General features: G+C 34.0%; 1 protein-coding gene and 1 long non-coding RNA gene across 4 annotated transcripts in view; one reads left to right on the top strand and one right to left on the bottom strand.

The window, feature by feature from the left end:
• The window catches only part of LOC134657883 (uncharacterized), a 485626-nt gene that overhangs the window by 134069 nt on the left and 331905 nt on the right, over positions 1 to 19652 (bottom strand). The gene's annotated exons all lie outside the window — the stretch shown is intronic.
• LOC134657799 (A disintegrin and metalloproteinase with thrombospondin motifs like) overlaps positions 12210 to 19652 on the top strand; it is a 231981-nt gene continuing 224538 nt past the window's right edge. For 2 of the 3 annotated variants that reach the window (XM_063513358.1, XM_063513354.1), the window contains exon 1: positions 12211 to 12386. The gene's annotated coding sequence lies outside the window, so the exon portion shown is untranslated. Of the gene's footprint in view, positions 12387 to 19652 lie in introns of all 3 variants that reach the window. The other variant, XM_063513359.1, reaches the window with a different exon arrangement.

The raw sequence follows: 19652 nt of genomic DNA on the forward strand, positions 1-19652 counted from the left end.
GTCAAATAACATTGAGTTTTTCTTTATTGATTTAAATGCCATTTAAATTATGAGTGGCCACCTTACAGGGCTTACGGTCACATGATCATCTTACGCCCCTTACGGTCACGTGAATGCCTTACGCTGTCTCGAGTTTATCATTTTTCCCCCTACCTCAAAAAGTGCCCAGCGCCGCTAAAGAGGTTTTCATTTCAAAAACCGCATCAAAATCCTTTGCGTAGTTTTAAAGATCTTAGCATACGTAGGAACAGACAGACAGCGGGAAGCGACTTTGTTTTATACTATGTAGTGATAACGGGACTTCCACAATGTCAGTCAAAATCAATGTAGAATTAGCTGTTACGGCCTCTGTCAGTGTAAATATATACCTTGAAGCTCGTCTAATCGCTTAATTAAATTCATTTGTCTCTTAAACCGTAAAGCGACATCAGGAAGCGACGGAACCTTCGACGGACCTATGGGTAACTCTTCCTTATAGGCTGAATTGACTTCAAGAAATAGGTATTACTTAAGTAGTTAAAACTGTCACGAATTTGGAAAGTCTTGAGACAATGGTCTTGATTATAATATATGCATCCGAGTTTTTTTATTTATTTCCCGATTCGATTACCGACACTGTTGAACATCATAACAATTGTGGCTTTCCACCAGAGAAGGGTTCTTATGCTTCATCTCTATGGACTTTTCCATAAGATTGCACATGCAGCATAAGGACCCTTTTCTAATGGAAAGGTACTTTCGAGAGGAGGCTGAAATATTCGCGGCCTAACCTAGAAAAAAAAGAAAAATTGAAAAAAAAAACACTGCTACTTTCCCCCCCGCCTCTTTGGCAGTTTAAATATTGCTGCCATTACTAACGATTATTAACGATTCATAATAAAATTAATGTTTACTTTACTACTCTACTCTCTTGAATTTTTTGCTAAAAACTTTTCAGCCGCCCTTTTTATGGACATACCTAAAGCATAAAGACCCTTCTCTAATGGAAAGCCACAATTTAATTCCTAGTTTGTTATCAAGTTGCGCTATTGGCATAGAGTCCGTGTAAGCTAACTTTTCACCGAATTGAATACAATAAAGTCAGACAGTGACATTATTCGGTGGTAAAATATGGGACACAATGGTGGTAGTGAGCGAAAAATAAGGTTTTATTTGCCCACAATTTTGGTATAAATAACAATTTAACATTTATATGTATAATCACCTTAATAACGAACCTCCAGGCCTGTTTTCTTAAGTATGTTAACTACATTGTAGTACAAATCCATTTGTATTATGTGACTGTTTGTGCTCTAAATAAATAAAAATTAAAGCAATTAATTGATGTCATGTTTTAGTTCTCATCTCAATTAAAGGGCAAATTTACCTACATACATACTAATATCGATCCGCCCCCGAAAAAATGGCGATGATAGGTGTGGCGTCCAAAGGGTTATAAATAAGTATTAAATTAAATTATATAAAAAAACTAGTACGATAATTTTAAGTAAACACGCCAAAATTAACCTTATTTCTTCAAAACAATGGTCTCAGAGTAGAATTACCTAATTACCGTTATGTATGTAGCACGTAATATTGTAAGGTCTTGTATAGATCTCGTTCAATCGCGTGATTACGTTTGAAACAATTAAAACTTGTAATCGGCTCTCGGTGACCCAGTAACCGGGCTTGGTTCGGTTAACGTGATCGCTATCGGTATCGCTTTTGGGCGTTTTTTTTGTTGTCCCCTACACTTTTTTTTTCAAATTTGGGATTTTTTATCTTATTCCTACTCAGAATCACGAGCTCTTTCTATCCTAATAGGAGAAAAAAAGTGTCCCAAAATTTCCATACATTTTTCGATCTTTCCATTCCGCGACGGCCATACAAAGTCTATGAAAAATGGTGACGTAAGTAATGGAAATAAAAACCTTATGACACTTTTTTTCTCCTATTAGGATAGAAAGAGCTCGTGATTCTGAGTAGAAATAACATAAAAAATCCCAAATTTGAAAAAAAAAGTGTAGGGGACAACAAAAAAAAAACGCCCTTTTGTCTTTGATGTACGGTATACATCGAGATCATAGCGATGATGGAGAAAGTTTCCAAAAAGCTGGAAAATTTTCGAAAGTATTAGGACATTTCACAGGAAATAAGTAGTAATTTTGAAATCAGTTCGATGGCACATCAGTAGGTGTATATGTATGTACCTCTTATATCAATGAGAGCAATCCTAATGTTTTACGTTTTTCATTTGTCGATATATTAGTATTGTATCATTATCTTTATCATTCTTTAGGACTTAAAACTTTATATATCATCTATCTAATCATATTATATATATATATTTTTAATATATTTAAAGAGTCAGAAATATTAATGTCATAAAAACATGTAAGTATGTCAGATAAAATGTGCAATGTGCATTCCAAGTTTCATGCAATTTAAACATGTCGTTTTAAAACGACAGTGTAACGTCGATTGTACTTGTTCTTATTTTTATTGTTTAGTTTATTTTGTATTTATTACTTGTACAATTTTAGTTTAATTTAATTAATTTCTGAATTAAATCATTTAATTTAATTTCATTTCATTTGTTCTTCGTACGTCATACTCTACGAGCAGCATAAGTACCTTTGATATTGGCGAAATCATCATTCAAATGTTATCTCTCAACCTTGATGGTGACAAAATTGTCCCACTGGACATCAGATGCCTTTTTTAGGGTTCCGTACCCAAAGGGTAAAAACGGGACCCTATTACTAAGACTCCGCTGTCCGTCCGTCCGTCTGTCACCAGGCTGTATCTCACGAACCGTGATAGCTAGACAGTTGAAATTTTCACAGATGATGTATTTCTGTTGCTGCTATAACAACAAATACTAAAAACAGAATAAAATAAAGATTTAAGTGGGGCTCCCATACAACAAAAGTGATTTTTGACCGAAGTTAAGCAACGTCGGGCGGGGTCAGTACTTGGATGGGTCGCCGTTTTTTTGCTTGTTTGTTTGCTTGTTTTGCTCTATTTTTTGTTGATGGTGCGACTCGAACTTGGCCTGTTTTTTTAAACTGAACTGAACCAATATAGGGTATTTGACTACTAGTCAAATCAGTTTCTTTTTACGAACTATCAAAACGATTTTGCTTCTATGGAATTTATATACAGGGTACTTCCTGTAACAGGAGCAATAAATTAAACTGTAGGCTGTACTCCTCAAACTGACCAACATTTGTTCAGCAACTTTTAAAAATTATTAATCCTTTAGACTTCCTCTTTTTCATACAAAATAAATATTGCCTTCAATGTACACTGACATCAGTGTGTTTGACGTTGCTTGTCACGCTTTAAACATAATAAAATTTGCAATACATTGCGCCTTAGAATAAACTTTAAAGTGTAATAAAAATCAAAACATGAGTTATTTTCAAAAGTTGCTGAAAAAATGTTGGTCCGTTTGAGGAGTACAGCCTACAGTTTAATTTATTGCTCCTGTTACAGGAAGCACTCTGTATATATAAACACTAGCATGTGCCGTCACAATCAAATAACCTACTCTTTATAGTTTTATACGGGTTTTAAAATATAAATTGTGTCTTAAATTTACTGCAGTCTACGTTTCTTGATTAATCTTCTGGTGCTTTATTTCATGCATGGTGAAAAATAATTAATTTTAAATAGAGTCAAATACCCTATTGACGGTACGCCCACAGCATAGACTAGCGGCCATATTCGAACTTTAAGATACGTCAAATACTAGAGATTGAAACGATATGGAATAGATATGTCAGTGTCAAACTAGTGTCAAAAGTGACGCGTTTGTTTGAAGAAACGTCACTTTTGACACTTGTTTGACACTGACATATCCATTCCATATCGTTTCAATCTCTAATATTTGACGTATCTTAAAGTTCGAATATGGCCGTAGGACTCCTCTAGACGGAGTTTAGAGCAATTACTTCATGAAACCGATGCTGCCAAAAATACTGGGGTGCGGGGGACGAGGTGAGCGAGTCCCGTGCCGTGACTGGTCCGTTCAAAGACACGGACCAATCACGGCACGGGATTGACTCGAAGATGGAGTAAAACTACCGTATAAGTGGCAGAGGGGGTAGCGTTACTATGCTCAGTATAGAGGATGTCTTGTCTGTGGCCCATAGCAATCACCGATACACAATCAGTCAGCCCGACGCACGTTACGTGTCTCTTACGCGAGGTTACGCTGAACGCACGAATCAAATCATAATCAGCTCAGATGTATTATACATCATTGCGTGATATTGTTATCACCTTCGATTGATAACAATTTAGATTTAGCGCGGTCTGGAGGTTGCGGGTGAAGGAGATAGGTATTTATTAGCACAAAGAACAAAGACGAAAGAAAATGAACTAAGAAAATATCTGACTTGGCTGTGTTTTTAACAAGCTTTTATTAGGTCGACCTGTAAGTAACTAACTTGTAATGGAATCTTGCAAGTTAAATTTGATCCACTTCCCGGTTTCCGATTGAGCTGAAATTTCGCATACACATGTAAGTCGGGTGACAATGCAATATTATGGTACCATCGAGCTGATCTGATGATGAAGACAGGAGGTGGCCATAGGAACTCTGTGATGAAACAACGCAACCTAATTGTGTTAGGGGTTTTTAGAATTGTCTCGATGAGTATTAGTTGTCTGTCGTAAGAAAAGTACAGTCAGCGTTAAAAGCGTGTACCAAAAATTAAATTTTTGCCAAAAACTTATTCTACCACATGTAGAATAAGTATAAAAAATAAATAAAAATGTTAAATTGAACTGAAATATGTCACATTTCCAAAGGAAAGGTGACAGTATCATAGGTAAATATAATGACGACTTTGAGCTCTCTGATCTGATGTCTCTAAAAATAATCTGATGATGATCCAGATGACCGAAAAACGACCAAAAATGTACCTATTTTTGTTCCGTGTTGATGTTTTCCATGTGTTTGTTTTGTCGTGTGTGTTACATGTGTTTGCATCAAAATAAATGATACCCTTTAACCGTTTGAACGCCTCGCCTGTCGTGCGCGGCGCATCATTGTGAAATTTTTGAACCTTGTCTGAATGCACGAAGTTTGATATTGGGATGTAGCCGTGCGCGTCAGTTGACGTCTTTGACGGTGAAAGGGTTAATAATTAATATAACATTCTTGTTTGTTTGTTTAGGGTTCAAGTTATGTAAGGTCTGCCGGTAAACACTATAATATGTGTATCCTACTACCTATATAACTGTATGCCTGTCAATTTAAGATGTCTAAACACTACTGAATTTAGGAAGAAAATGACAAGCTTTTTATTAGAACACTGTTTCTATAGTGTCAAGCAGTATATTGAGCACAATAATGCAAATAATTAATTTTAGTTATTATAAATCCAATTAAATATAAATTTTATGTAATGTAATAATGTACTGATATTAGTCCAATTTTATTGATGTAATGAAATGTGCTATACAATTTCTTGAGTGAAATCTATTTATCTAATTGGCTATATTGCATGTATTAAAATTTAATAACATAATAATTTTCAGTCTAACACATGTGCTGGACTAAAAATTTACGTTAGGTACTACAACATTTGCGCATCGTTTAATTACGATAGAATACTGGACATTTTTCTACAAGAACATCCTGTAACTATAATTAAGTATTCTTGCAAATAAATGATATTGATTGATTGATTGATTGATTGATTGAAACATGTCAAACAAAACACCGTTAAGTAAATTACCCAATTTGTTTACTAACGAGTACTAGATTATTTAAGACAGGTTTTTAGTCTTACTGAATTGTTGATTTTGATCGAAATTGATCCGCAATTTGTGTTTCTTTTGTCCTTAGTAATTATTTATTGGTAGTATTTTTCATATGGCTTGGATAGACGTTGATAGCTTTTTTATGGAATTTAGCGAGATTTTGCATTTTAAGGTTTAAAGATTGTGTGATATGAAACAAAAGCAGAAAGTTTTTTTTTATGAAATGAAATGTTTATTTGCCAGAATACGTTACAATTAGGTCTTAATACAGTTTTAGCATCAGTATTCAGTCAACATAAAGCCAACATGCAAAATGTTTGTAAATTACAATACGGGTACATCAGGTACATGCAATACAATTATAATAATCCTAATAAAACAATGTCAATACATTACAAATAAAATTAAAAATAGAAATACTTATAAATTGCACATTAAAAATTAAGCTAAATTTATGGTATGTCAGAGTTATGTCATGAATGATTTAAATATTACATTTCGAAATTTAAATAGTCCTTAAGGCCGTGCATCGAAAAATAACAGGATCTTAGAAACGTGGCAGTGGCTAGCCCCGGAAACAAACAGTAGTGATTTTCGGATATATGTTTCTTGACTATATGATAAGTGATTTCGTAGTAGTCGAAACACGAATGCTTAAAATTTTCTCGATAGAAAATAAATCCAAACTTACGTGTTCATTTTTCGGTTTTAGCTTCGTGCAACTAGAAAACACATCCATATCCAGCACAATCCACCTTACAGCAAAGGTTTTCATCTCGTCTTAACTTTCAAAGAACTAAATATTAACTTATTATCCTTTACCGATGGATTTATTATCGATTTTTGATTTTATGAATTCAACAGCAAACACCCATTTTACGCAGTTCGGTTTCTCTTTCTGTCATGCGTCAAAGTCATAAATGCATCCTTTATGCCAGTAATGTTAGATGGCCGTCGTGCCTCAAAGAGGTAAGACCTATGTCACTTCGCGCAGCGCTCCGAATTACGTAAAATTTTAATATCCAATAAACGTTGAGTCGTAACTCCATTGAGTAGTAACGGAATCGGAGGTAAACCTATGATGGTGCCTTCTTACAGGCCTATACGTTACGCATGTGTGCGTGTTTGCTTAGCTACGTCATGCTACGTCGAAATCTATACTCTTTGTCAGTTACAACGGGTTAGGAAATTTCGACAGATATGGAAATGTATCGGTAGCTGTTTGGTATTTAGCCATCAGAATCTAACCGTAACTTTTTGCTTTATTTTTGTTTGAAAATAAAATATCTATAAGAATATATTTTTGCTTTTTTCTATTGTAATGATAAAAATAAATCTAGTATGTTTCATGCTCAAATAATTTAAAATAATTGAATAAATATTAAAAACGAATTGATATTATTCGTTTTAATTATTATATTATTAAGTTTGAATAAAATATTTTATTTCAATAATACGAAAAGTTATTATATTTAAGTACCACTAAAAAAGGTCCCTACTTACAAAAACTCACTTGCACGGGCCGGGGTTCGAACCCGTGACCTCCGGTTTGAAAGTCGCACGCCACTACAATTTCACATAAGTAATTTACAATGACATGATACCGTGGAAAAAGTGAATATTACAATGTACTGTGTTACTATCATTTTATAGTTTATTTTGGCTTGACAAGGAGGAATGAGAAAAACGTGCAGAGCGAGAGGATTAAATCTCTCTGTCCCTTTCTTAAAGTAGCCAATCCTAATTATGACATCTGTTTTGATATTAATTCTTTGAACATAATTTGTCGATGTTCTTTTTTATATCATCGAGAAAGATTTTTATTAAAAAAAATTGTTGAATTTATATGTTTTATTTATGTTTTTTTGGCATAAATTTCATTACTTTTGACAAATTTTGATTGTGATGACAAACGATTTGATGTGATGTGTGAAACGAACCATGTGATCAACGATTTATCTAATAAAACTTCATTTAGTCGAAAAAATAGTTGTCTACTACCGGGTGGAAAAAAATTATGGGCCCTGGAGGGAAAGTGCCTTAAACCTTAAGTTTGCTCATTTTACTTAAATGAAACATTATTGTTTTTTAAAGAAACAACTGCATTCAAAGATTTTTGAAGTGAAAACTTCTTTAGCGGCGCTAGGCACTTTTTGAGGTGGGGAAAAAATGATAAACTCGAGACAGCGTAAGGCGATCATGTGACCGTAAGGTTTAGATGGCATTTAAATCAATAAAGAAAAACTCAATGACATTACATGAAAAAGGTTATAATCTTGTACGGGCTGAAATACGAGGATCTCGCAGTATTATAACTTTATATCACTCAAATATAATTCAATAAAGCTACATCTTGATGAAATCGCTAATAAAAGTGAACTCTAGTACTGGTGAATAAAACTCAAAATATCATGACCAAATATATTTAGATGCGAGGTCTGCAAGGTAACTTTACAATTTCTATTCGAATTTTAAACAATTAACGCTATAAATTTGAATTTCGAATTTTAAACAAGCTCACTGACCAGCAATTTCGGAACCAAAAGTTTTCAATAGAAAGGAGGATGGGTCAATTATACATAATACTGCAGACATTTTGGACTAGTCATTGAGTTTTCACTTCTGTCGGCACTCCCGGAATGCAACACGTTGTTTTTTTTTTAAATTCGCTTAGTCGCGCCCGGGAATCGAACCTACTTTTTCCACACTGTATAAAAGAACACAAATGCTTTTCTTCTGGTAACTTAAATGTTCTATCTATCTTGGTGATATGTCAATGCAATCAAATAATCTGAAAAAATAATAATAACCCAATTTATGAATTCCGTTCCTTCAGAAAAATGCGAAATGTACGTACAATTTTTAGGGATATCGTACTTTTCCCAGAGACAAATTTAGTTGGCTAAGACACATTTTCACTGATTTGGGGTCTGTACTAAAAATCTAACATAATATGATAAGGACTTAATCGTTTTAAGCTCAAGAGTGAGTTTTCCTAAAGCTTTTTCTAAAAATTATGTCTTTATTAACGTTAGGAGTGCACTGCAGCATGTCAAATGTATGCCAAAATGTCAAGGGAGAGAACAATAAATTAAGTTTAAATTCCACTTCCACTCATCAGCAAAGTGATATAAGTATATCAGCAGTTTAAAGTTATTTTATATTACAAAATTAGCGCATCAAAAAAATCAAAGTGCATAGAAAAAAAGTCTCCTGAGTCATAATAAAATTGATGTCTCTTGGGTCACCAGAAAAGTCACCAGGGAGAACGATGACCCAAATCAGATTTAAAAGAAAATGTAAATTTTGTGTACTACCTACGAACATTTTACAAAAAACTATGTTTTTATAACATATTAGACCCAGGATAGATCTAATACCTCTTTTCGTACCTCGGATATAATGGTCGGCGACTAAAAAAGTAACTGAAACGTTACGTTATTAGGTTCACGATGCTGCGTTGTACCCTTACCTTCGTTGCGATATGTTTGGTAAGTCAGGAGACTTAAAAAATGAGCCATGATTTTGGGACATATTAACAAATATTTTTTGAATATATATTAATTTTAGCGGACTTTAATAATTTACCAGTTAAATTAGATGTAAATACCTTTTTAGTTAATCGTTAATATGATATATTAGTAGCAGTAAAACACTTTATTGTACAAAAAGACACATAAAACATGAAAAAACACACATCCTTCGTATATGGTAGAATATATTTTTCACACTTATAAGTAAAAACCAAAACCGATACGCGATTGGGAGACGCTCTTTTTGTATGGGATAAAAAAAAATCTCCTGGGTCACCAAGAAAAATCGACATATTAAAATAATTCAGTTCGTTTTTAAGTTCTAGTCACATTGACTTTTTGGTTATTTGAGATAAACATGATTTGAAAAACATGATTTTCAATTTTGTTGCGATCGACCCGGGTAATAAAAATACGGCGAATTTGAACTTTTGTTTGTTGTCGTTGTAAAATGTATTAAAAAATAATGTAGGCACCCCTGACAATTGAAATTCAAAATTATCCAGAAAAAGCGGCCAAGTGCGAGTCGGACTCGCCCATGAAGGGTTCCGTATTTAGGGGATTTATGATCTTGTTCAAACCAATTTTCGGTGGAAGTTTGCATGGTAATGTACATCATATATTTTTTTAAGTTTTATCATTCTCTTATTTTAGAAGTAACAGGGGGGGGGGGACACACATTTTACCAATTTGGAAGTGTCTCTCGCGCAAACTATTCAGTTTAGAAAAAAATTATGTTAGAAATCTCAATATCATTTTTGAAGACCTATCCATAGATACCCCACACGTATGGGTTTGATGAAAAAAAAATTTTTGAGTTTCAGTTCTAAGTATGGGGAACCCCCAAAAAATATTTTTTTTTCTATTTTTGTGTGAAAATATAATGCGGTTCACAGAATACATCTACTTACCAAGTTTCAACAGTATAGTTCTTATAGTTTCGGAAAAAAGTGGCTGTGACATACGGACGGACAGATGGACAGACAGACAGACAGACATGACGAATCTATAAGGGTTCCGTTTTTTGCCGTTTGGCTACGGAACCCTAAAAATGAGTGTTTCAAAAAGGCACCCTGTATTCCTTACATACCTAAATAATCTCTTATTCAATAAAACATATAATTACTAAACACTGTGATTTATTTCAAATAAATTCAAATCGATCGGATAAAAGATATTAATACCTACCTATACAATGAATACGAGTACAGTCAGCTGCAATAATGTGTTACACACCGAAGGCCGTTTTGCGGTAGATCGTGTTAGATCTTATTTGTAGAGCCATAAGAGCGTGTCACATATTTTTGCGGCCGTCGAAGAGTAACATATTATTGCAGGTGACTGTACCTATGAAAAATTCGAGGGTTCAAAAGCATTTCAACCAAAGCATTTATAATAATAACGACTATGGACGCCTGCAACCCCAGGGGTATTGTAACCCCATAACAATAAGGTTGAAATTTGCATTTAGTGACCGAAAAGTCAGGTGAGCGTAATCAAGTAAGTAAATCTGTTTTCATCATATTTTATGAAAAATAATCTCTTTTCTGTTCTTGTGCTATTTTCTTATTATCAATAGGTACTCTTAACTTATATGCTATCTACGCTGCTGCTTCTATGCTGTTAACATCTTCCAAAACAACAATAAATATGCAGGTTTATGAATTAATTATTTTATTGTTTGCTATTATGAACAAGTAACAACGCCATCTGTTTCAATTTTTTCCGAATTTAAGTTTCTGGCCGACCGCAGCGACCGCGTATAATGGTAGTTAACTTCTGTAACGTTAGATGGTGCTAAAAGGTAACACAAACTTCACGTGCGGCGCGAAGCTTTTCCATGTGTGCGTGTTAGCGGGGAGGGAAGAACTAGCGGGCGTGGTTTACGAAGCGCCAGACGCGGCTGCAGTAGGCCCTTAATAGTATAAAAGCAATGATATTGTAGCCATTTAGTCAGTTCTTTCTTAAATACATTTCCATGCAATATTCTCAATTCATGAGGGAGATTATTGAACAAAACAATACACATGTTATACGCATTTTTCCTATAGATATCAGATTTAGAAGCTGGCTGGTATATCATATTTTTATACTGGGCTCATAGCTCTCTTACAAACATGTCATCTCTGTTTTTAAATCGGTTAAATATTATGTAGTCTATTGTTAGTTGTCAAGTACAAAAATAAATTGATTTTTCTTTTTTTTGCCGTACTGGGTCGGTGTGCATAAGTCGTAGTAGCCGGTTCGAGATCCCGTTGATGTCTTTTCTGTGAAGGGCTGAATATTGGTTTCTTTCATGAAATGTATAATTTTTATTGAAACTTAATTATATTGGGCAGTTAACTCAAAAAATATTGTTAAAGAAAATCACAATTAATGACATATCTATTTAAAAGAGTGCATAGCAAAATTCGATTGACTAAATTAAATTAAGAATTAATTGAAAACACAATTTTTTTATACGTAAAATTCATACCATACCAAATTATAATGTAATGATATCGTCCTGGCCAGTTGATGTAAATCTTTTTTCATTCTCAATATCTTGGAAACTACTTCCATTTTCAAAACCACCGTCCCTTCACTCGCCGCTCACTATTTTTCTTCATAACTAAAATCCTTCAATATAAAACAAACGGTAGTTAAAAAAAACAATGACACCGACTTCATCATCATACAGGCCAGTTCACGTGATTTATCAAACCTCAATATATCCTGGAAACTCCACTTCCATTTTCAAAACCACCGTCCCTTCACTCGCCGTTCACTATTTTTCTTGGACACTAAAACATATCGTTCAATATAAAACAAACGGTAATTAAAAAAAAAACAATGACACTCCATCATCATATAGGCCAGTACACGTGATTTTTCAAATCTCAATATATCCTGGAAACTCCACTTCCATTTTCAAAACGGCCGTCCCTTCTCTCAGCGCCAGTCGTCGGCCAGCGCTCGCTCGCGTCGGACGCGGCATTAGTTTCAACGGAAAAATTGTGCCGCGAACGTGTGATGGATTTGTGTGTATGGCTTGTATGTGCGTGATCCTTTACTTGTACTGTGCCCCGGGACCGCCCTGTTGATTCCTTTTTTGAAAACGTGAGTACATACTTTTTTTTAAGCGTAGGAAGTAAGCTGGGAAATTTTGCGTGTGCTAAGTTGACTCTAGCTTGGCCAGTTAGTAAATGTAGGAATTAATGTAGTGTAGGAAATTGATGTTAGGTATACTGCTTGCTTGTTAATATGAAGATAAACCTTGATACATATAAAATGAAAAAAAAAAACAAACTTTTGACTGTGTTTAAGATCTTTAATTAAAAAAAGTTTAGTACAAAATTTTAGGTATTAAGATTTACTGCTAAAATTTTATTAAGATTTCTTTAATCAATTTATTGCGACTACTATCTAGATTTCTTTGACCAATTTAATGCATTAAGTACAGAGTAACATTTCATGATATCCTGCACTTATAAAATATACCTAGCTGTCTATTTTATTAAATTAAATGCAAACCTAACTTTACAAATCACGTTTACATTTTTTACGTTAGGTGTCGTCAGAATGCCACACAGGTTGCAAAAACCCTGAGTACATTATTTATATTTATCTAATTTAAGCCATAAATTATAAATTTGCAGAGCTCGTCAGGTGACTAAAAAATAAAATAAATTTTAAAATAATTTAGTGTAAAAAAAATACTGTGTACAAATACAAAGTAACAACATAGTACTTAATGAAATAACTAGGTACTATATAGAAAAACATATCGATCTATTTTTATTTTAAAACTAGGCATACCCAGTATACTGAGGTAACAAATTAATAGAGCGATTCGCAATGCATGTTTTTATGATGGCTCTATTTTAAAAACAAATTAAGTGGTTAGTTTTTACTTTGTTTTTCAACTGACCAAAGTCTTTTTGTATAAAAAATCAAAAGGGTAATGAAGACAAAAGTTAACCAGGTAATTTAATTATGTACTTCATATACTCGTATGTATATGTTACAAAAATTAATTATCCACTCCTATTGTACTCCAATAAGATTCGTATGTGACCAAAAATATACTCAAATCTTAACTAAATTACATACCAACTACAAATATGAATAGTCTGTCTGTCTTTCTGAAACCTTCGAGTCGACAGTTGAATGGTGTCAAAAACAATGGCAAACACTTTTTATACATTTGACAATACACCGTGATCTCAAACATTACAATTCCAACTTTAACACAATGTGCTTAAGTCCTTTTTTTATTGAAAATCTTGTTAAATTTACAAGGAGCTGAGGATTTGTGTAGTAACACTGAATACTGGTTATATATCATTGGTTACGAAGTGAAACTCTTGACGCACAACGTTTTAGTGAACACCTAATATTTCGTAACATTCGTACTGTAACGTGTTAAAATATGGATGCTTTTAACGTCTTCGCAAGGAAAGATACTTAAAAAACAATCATAAATTTGTCTATGTCTCTCTTATAGTTAAAACGAATATATGTATCGCAACGTAAGCAAAGGCTAAGCATATAAAACACATCGTGTATGAAATGAAACTTACAGCACCATTTTTTAAACTCCTTAGTTTTGAAAGCCTCTGCAATACATAAAGATAATACAAATACACACACTTAGAGTGTAGAGATACACACGCTAACCTAACAGAATCCAAAATATTGCAAATTTCACCTTCAATGGTAAAATTATTTGTATAATCCCAATATAGCAGGAGTTACAGTCAGTATATAAATGTAGACCATGACGGGCGGTCAGACGGTAGGTTCCAATGCTTCACTTGCTATCTAGGATACGACATATAGTACCTGCAACAAGTTTATTTTCATACAATTACGAGTGAAAACACTCATACAGTATTTTGATTATTATTTCGTGCAATATTCATTAATTTGTTCTGAGGTTGCCTGGAAGAGGTCTCATAAATTTATTTTTCCTTGGATATGTACATTATGCTGTGCGTTAACAAATCTTATGAGCCAGGTGAAATAAAATGAAAAAAAATGTTAGTTATCGTCACTAGCTAAATAATGCAAGTTCAAGTCTAGTTTGTAAAAAATCTATAAGCTGTATATTATGTAAGCTCAAGACCCCCCAAGGGTATACGACGATATATACAATAGATAAATACTTAAATACATAGGCAACATCCATACATCAACTCAGGAATAAATATATGTGATAGACACACATACGAATACCCTTACCAGAATTAGAACCCGGTACAGTCAGCAGCAGAAGTTGCTAAGCGAGTGAGGTGTTCAAAATTACCTTGACACACTCTTATTCTCTTAACAATATAGTCGCGTCAATATCATTTTGAACACCTCGCCCGCTTAGCAACTTCTGCTGCTGACTGTACCTTCTGCTTCGTAGGTCGGTCATTATCTACTAGCCTAGGAGACCATTAAGATGTCACCACATTTTGCAAAACACGCCGCCTACTAAAAAGTAAAATTGCAAGATATTTTCGACAGTTGAAACCAAGGTGATCGAAACGGATACCGGCTCAAACAACTTTTTACGATTAAAGAGCGACATTTTTTTTCGACGAATTATTATTCTAATAAGATTCATTAGCGTATTAGCATTTGATAGAAAAATGTCATAAAGGCGAATATTGATATACACTTGAGGTTTATTTTAACCTGACGTCATACACGTGAACGGTATATTATTCAGTAGTAGAAGGTCCTATGGGATACTTCTTAAATACTTAATTTTAAATTTAACATGACAGCAGTAGCGTTTTTTGGATTTTTCCGGAAAAACAAGAAACGACTTGAATTTTTGAAATGTCAAAATGACGAATAGGGACGGGAGTTAGGGACCAACGATTATTCAACGATTTGTTAAATTGACGAAGTAATTTATTTAGTTGTGTACCAAAACCTCTGTCCTGTGTCTCTCTGTGTGTGTCTGTGTCTGTGTGTTTGTCTGTCTATTTTCTGGGCTAAGTGGAATTTGATAATTACGCTCATTAATAAGTCAAGCAAGTAGTAACGATTCACTGCTTCAGTAAGCAAATTAGCAGGAACTGTCAGGGCGTGTACTAAAAACAACACTTCATTGAGCAAACTTGGTCTTTATGGTTATGGCAATAAGACTAAAGTATGGTCATATTTTGTAGCCATAATGGTACGTAATTTCAAGTAATGTGTATACCTATTGCGTGCTTAATTAACACGTATTGTTTAAAGAAATTAATGAAGTTATATATAAGAAAATACATTTTAAAACAGACTAATAATTATATTATTAGCATTTACAAAAAAGCGGCCAAGTGCGAGTCGGACTCGCCCATGAAGGGTTCCGTATTTAGGCGATTTATGACGTATAAAAAAAAACTACTTACTAGATCTCGTTCAAACCAATTTTCGGTGGAAGTTTACATGGTAATGTACATCATATATTTTTTTTAGTTTTATCTTTCTCTTATTTTAGAAGTTACAGGGGGGGGGGACACACATTTTACCACTTTGGAAGTGTCTCTCGCGCAAACTATTCAGTTTAGAAAAAAATGATATTAGAAACCTCAATATCATTTTTGAAGACCTATCCATAGATACCCCACACGTATGGGTTTAATGAAAAAAAAAAATTTTGAGTTTCAGTTCAAAGTATGGGGAACCCCAAAAATTTATTGTTTTTTTTCTATTTTTGTGTGAAAATCTTAATGCGGTTCACAGAATACATCTACTTACCAAGTTTCAACAGTATAGTTCTTATAGTTTCGGAGAAAAGTGGCTGTGACATACGGACGGACAGACAGACGGACAGACGGACAGACAGACAGACAGACATGACGAATCTATAAGGGTTCCGTTTTTTGCCATTTGGCTACGGAACCCTAAAAACGACTATTCAACATATACATATATTGCTCAAAGGTTGACTGGAAGAGATCCCTTATAGGGATAAGTTCGCCTTTGTGCATTGTATACTTTCTTTTCATTGTATCTTAATCTGTCTTATGTACAATAAAGTGTTTACATACATAATTTGGCCTGCCACGGCGTGTAAAAATTGAGATTTCAGGGTGTTTTTCAACTATTAGCTATACTCTGCAATTTCAAGGTGTAATGTAAAGTCATACTGAGCTACTGTTAATTACTAAAATTGGGAAAAAAATGTTGGCTGTTTTACTGTATCACTGTGGGTTAATCAAATTTGATTTGGGGTAGCAAATTTTTTTCAATTCAAAGATGAAAATACTTCTTGAGTGTCCTCAAAATCCTTTTTTCTTCTTTCTTTATCACCCAAATAAATAAATAGTCGTATGAAATACGACTATACACGCAGTAGCCGTTTATTATTACTTATGCCTCTTTTCGTCCGAACGGCAAGAAACGTGCGACACTCAGATGTTTTCGCAAGCATTTCGTCTAGTGATACGGATTACGTAAGTGGTGGTCTATGATTTTAAAATCAAGTTGGATTAGCGTCATTAAAGTCTATTTTTTTATTCAGTAGACTAAAATGACATTTCATAGTATGAACATCATGTGTCATTTCATACTATGAAATGTCATTTTAGTCTACCAAATAAAAAAGTAGACTTTACACTCATGACACATGAATCGTTAGTGGAAAAGTTGCTATAGGTCTAACATTTTTGTCTCAGGTGGTTAGTAAAACAGTTGTGAGGAAATTTTCTAGTATAAGGTTCTAGTATTTATGAGCTGTGTTTTGGGATTTAAACTTGTTGTTAACGAGGTCAATCACGTTTAATTATCAAAAATTAATGTAAAATTATAAAAAAAACAGAATCAGCAACAACAAAAACATGGCGCTAGTGCAGGGTGGAGGTAGACGGGTTAGGTAGCTGCACCGTCATTGAGACCGAAGAAATATTGGATGGGTTTGAATTTGTTTGTATATAACATTTATAACTACATAATATAATACAAACTAGCTTTATACAACGAAGCCTTTAACCAGTCCTTAGCTGACCTATAAATTCTTACCTACTCAGTTGTACGGTAGATCTATAGATAGACCTATAGATATGTATGACGTAAGCAAATTGTTACGTTTTAAATGGAATATATTTTACTGGATATTTCATCCAAGCATGCCTAATGGCCTTATGGTTAAAACTTTCTATAATAATATATGACATATTTTTTGAAAATTTCTCTGCCGTCGAACCTTAGAGGCAATAAATATAGGTACCTACAGTGTTATTCTTGAATTAACGTATACCTACCATTAGTGTGGTATAACGCCTAATATTTTAAATAAAGATACCTAAACAGTGGTGTCTTATAATTTCGAAATCGGAATCGAAAGTTTTACAATGATAAGAGAAGAGGTACAATACTACATAGTACAAAACAAAGTCGCTTCCCGCTGTCTGTCTGTTCCTATGTATGCTTAGATCTTTAAAACCACGCAAAGGATTTAGATGTGGTTTTTAGGGTTCCGTAGCCAAATGGCAAAAAACGGAACCCTTATAGATTCGTCATGTCTGTCTGTCTGTCTGTCTGTCTGTCTGTCCGTCTGTCCGTCTGTATGTCACAGTCACTTTTCTCCGAAACTATAAGAACTATACTGTTGAAACTTGGTAAGTAGATGTATTCTGTGAACCGCATTAAGATTTTCACACAAAAATAGAAAAAAAACAATAAATTTTTGGGGTTCCCCATACTTAGAACTGAAACTCGAAATTTTTTTTTTCATCAAACCCATACGTGTGGGGTATCTATGGATAGGTCTTCAAAAATGATATTGAGGTTTCTAATATCATTTTTTTCTAAACTGAATAGTTTGCGCGAGAGACACTTCCAAAGTGGTAAAATGTGTGTCCCCCCCCCCCCCTGTAACTTCTAATATAACAGAATGATAAAACTAAAAAAAATATATGATGTACATTACCATGTAAACTTCCACCGAAAATTAGTTTGAACGAGATCTAGTAAGTAGTTTTTTTAATACGTCATAAATCGCCTAAATACGGAACCCTTCATGGGCGAGTCCGACTCGCACTTGGCCGCTTTTTAATAGATAGAGTGATTCAAGAGGAAGGTTTATGTATAATTTGTTAACCCGTGCGAAGCCGGGGCGCGTCGCTAGTCTTCTATAATTGATATCACCTCTACCTGTTTTTGACTATTAGGGATTTAAATTTTAATCTTAATAAATAAAAGTATCGCCAGGTGTTCATATTTACATAAAAAAGCGGCCAAGTGCGAGTCGGACTCGCCCATGAAGGGTTCCGTATTTAGGCGATTTATGACGTATTAAAAAAAAACTACTTACTAGATCTCGTTCAAACCAATTTTCGGTGGAAGTTTACATGGTAATGTACATCATATATTTTTTTAGTTTTATCATAGAAGTTACAGGGGGGGGGGGGGGACACACACACATTTTACCACTTTGGAAGTGTCTCTCGCGCAAACTATTCAGTTTAGAAAAAAATGATATTAGAAACCTCAATATCATTTTTGAAGACCTATCCATAGATACCCCACACGTATGGGTTTGATGAAAAAAAAAATTTTTGAGTTTCAGTTCTAAGTATTGGGAACCCCAAAAATTTATTGTTTTTTTTTTCTATTTTTGTGTGAAAATCTTAATGCGGTTCACAGAATACATCTACTTACCAAGTTTCAACAGTATAGTTCTTATAGTTTCGGAGAAAAGTGACTGTGACATACGGACGGACAGACGGACAGACAGACAGACATGACGAATCTATAAGGGTTCCGTTTTTCGCCATTTGGCTACGGAACCCTAAAAAGGGTAATAAAATACTTCGATGTAGCGATATACATAAAAAAATATGTATGTTATGAATATTAAAGAGACACGAATATAGTCCAATAATCACTGATTACCAGTAATTCGCAAGCTGATGCATAATTAATTAATTAATTATGTATCATGTGATTTTGGCATACATTTTATTATAATAAGTAGGTATTATAGGCGGTGTAACAAAAACCATTTTTGAAGTGAGAACTCCTTTAGCGGCGCTGTGCACTTTTTGAGGTGGAGAAAAAATGATAAACTCGAGACAGCGTAAGGCGACCACGTGACCGTGAGGGGCGTAAGGTTTAGATGGCCACTCATAATTTAAATGGCATTTAAATCAATAAAGAAAAACTCAATGTTATTTGACATTTATGTTGCGGACTCCTTTTCAAGACTCTTTACAATAAATAATTAACAAATAATTTGACGTTGTTATGGCAGTATGTAAATAAACATGTCATATTTGAGAATGATAATAATATATAATAAATAAATAGAATACCTCCGCTAAACGTATGTATCGTGTTACCGGGCGTCGGTAACATAGTGAGGTGAGTTTTCACTTCTATCGGCACTCCCGGAATGCAACC

The sequence above is a fragment of the Cydia amplana genome, chromosome 21 (assembly GCF_948474715.1).
Source record: "Cydia amplana chromosome 21, ilCydAmpl1.1, whole genome shotgun sequence".
Classification (NCBI taxonomy): domain Eukaryota; kingdom Metazoa; phylum Arthropoda; class Insecta; order Lepidoptera; family Tortricidae; genus Cydia; species Cydia amplana.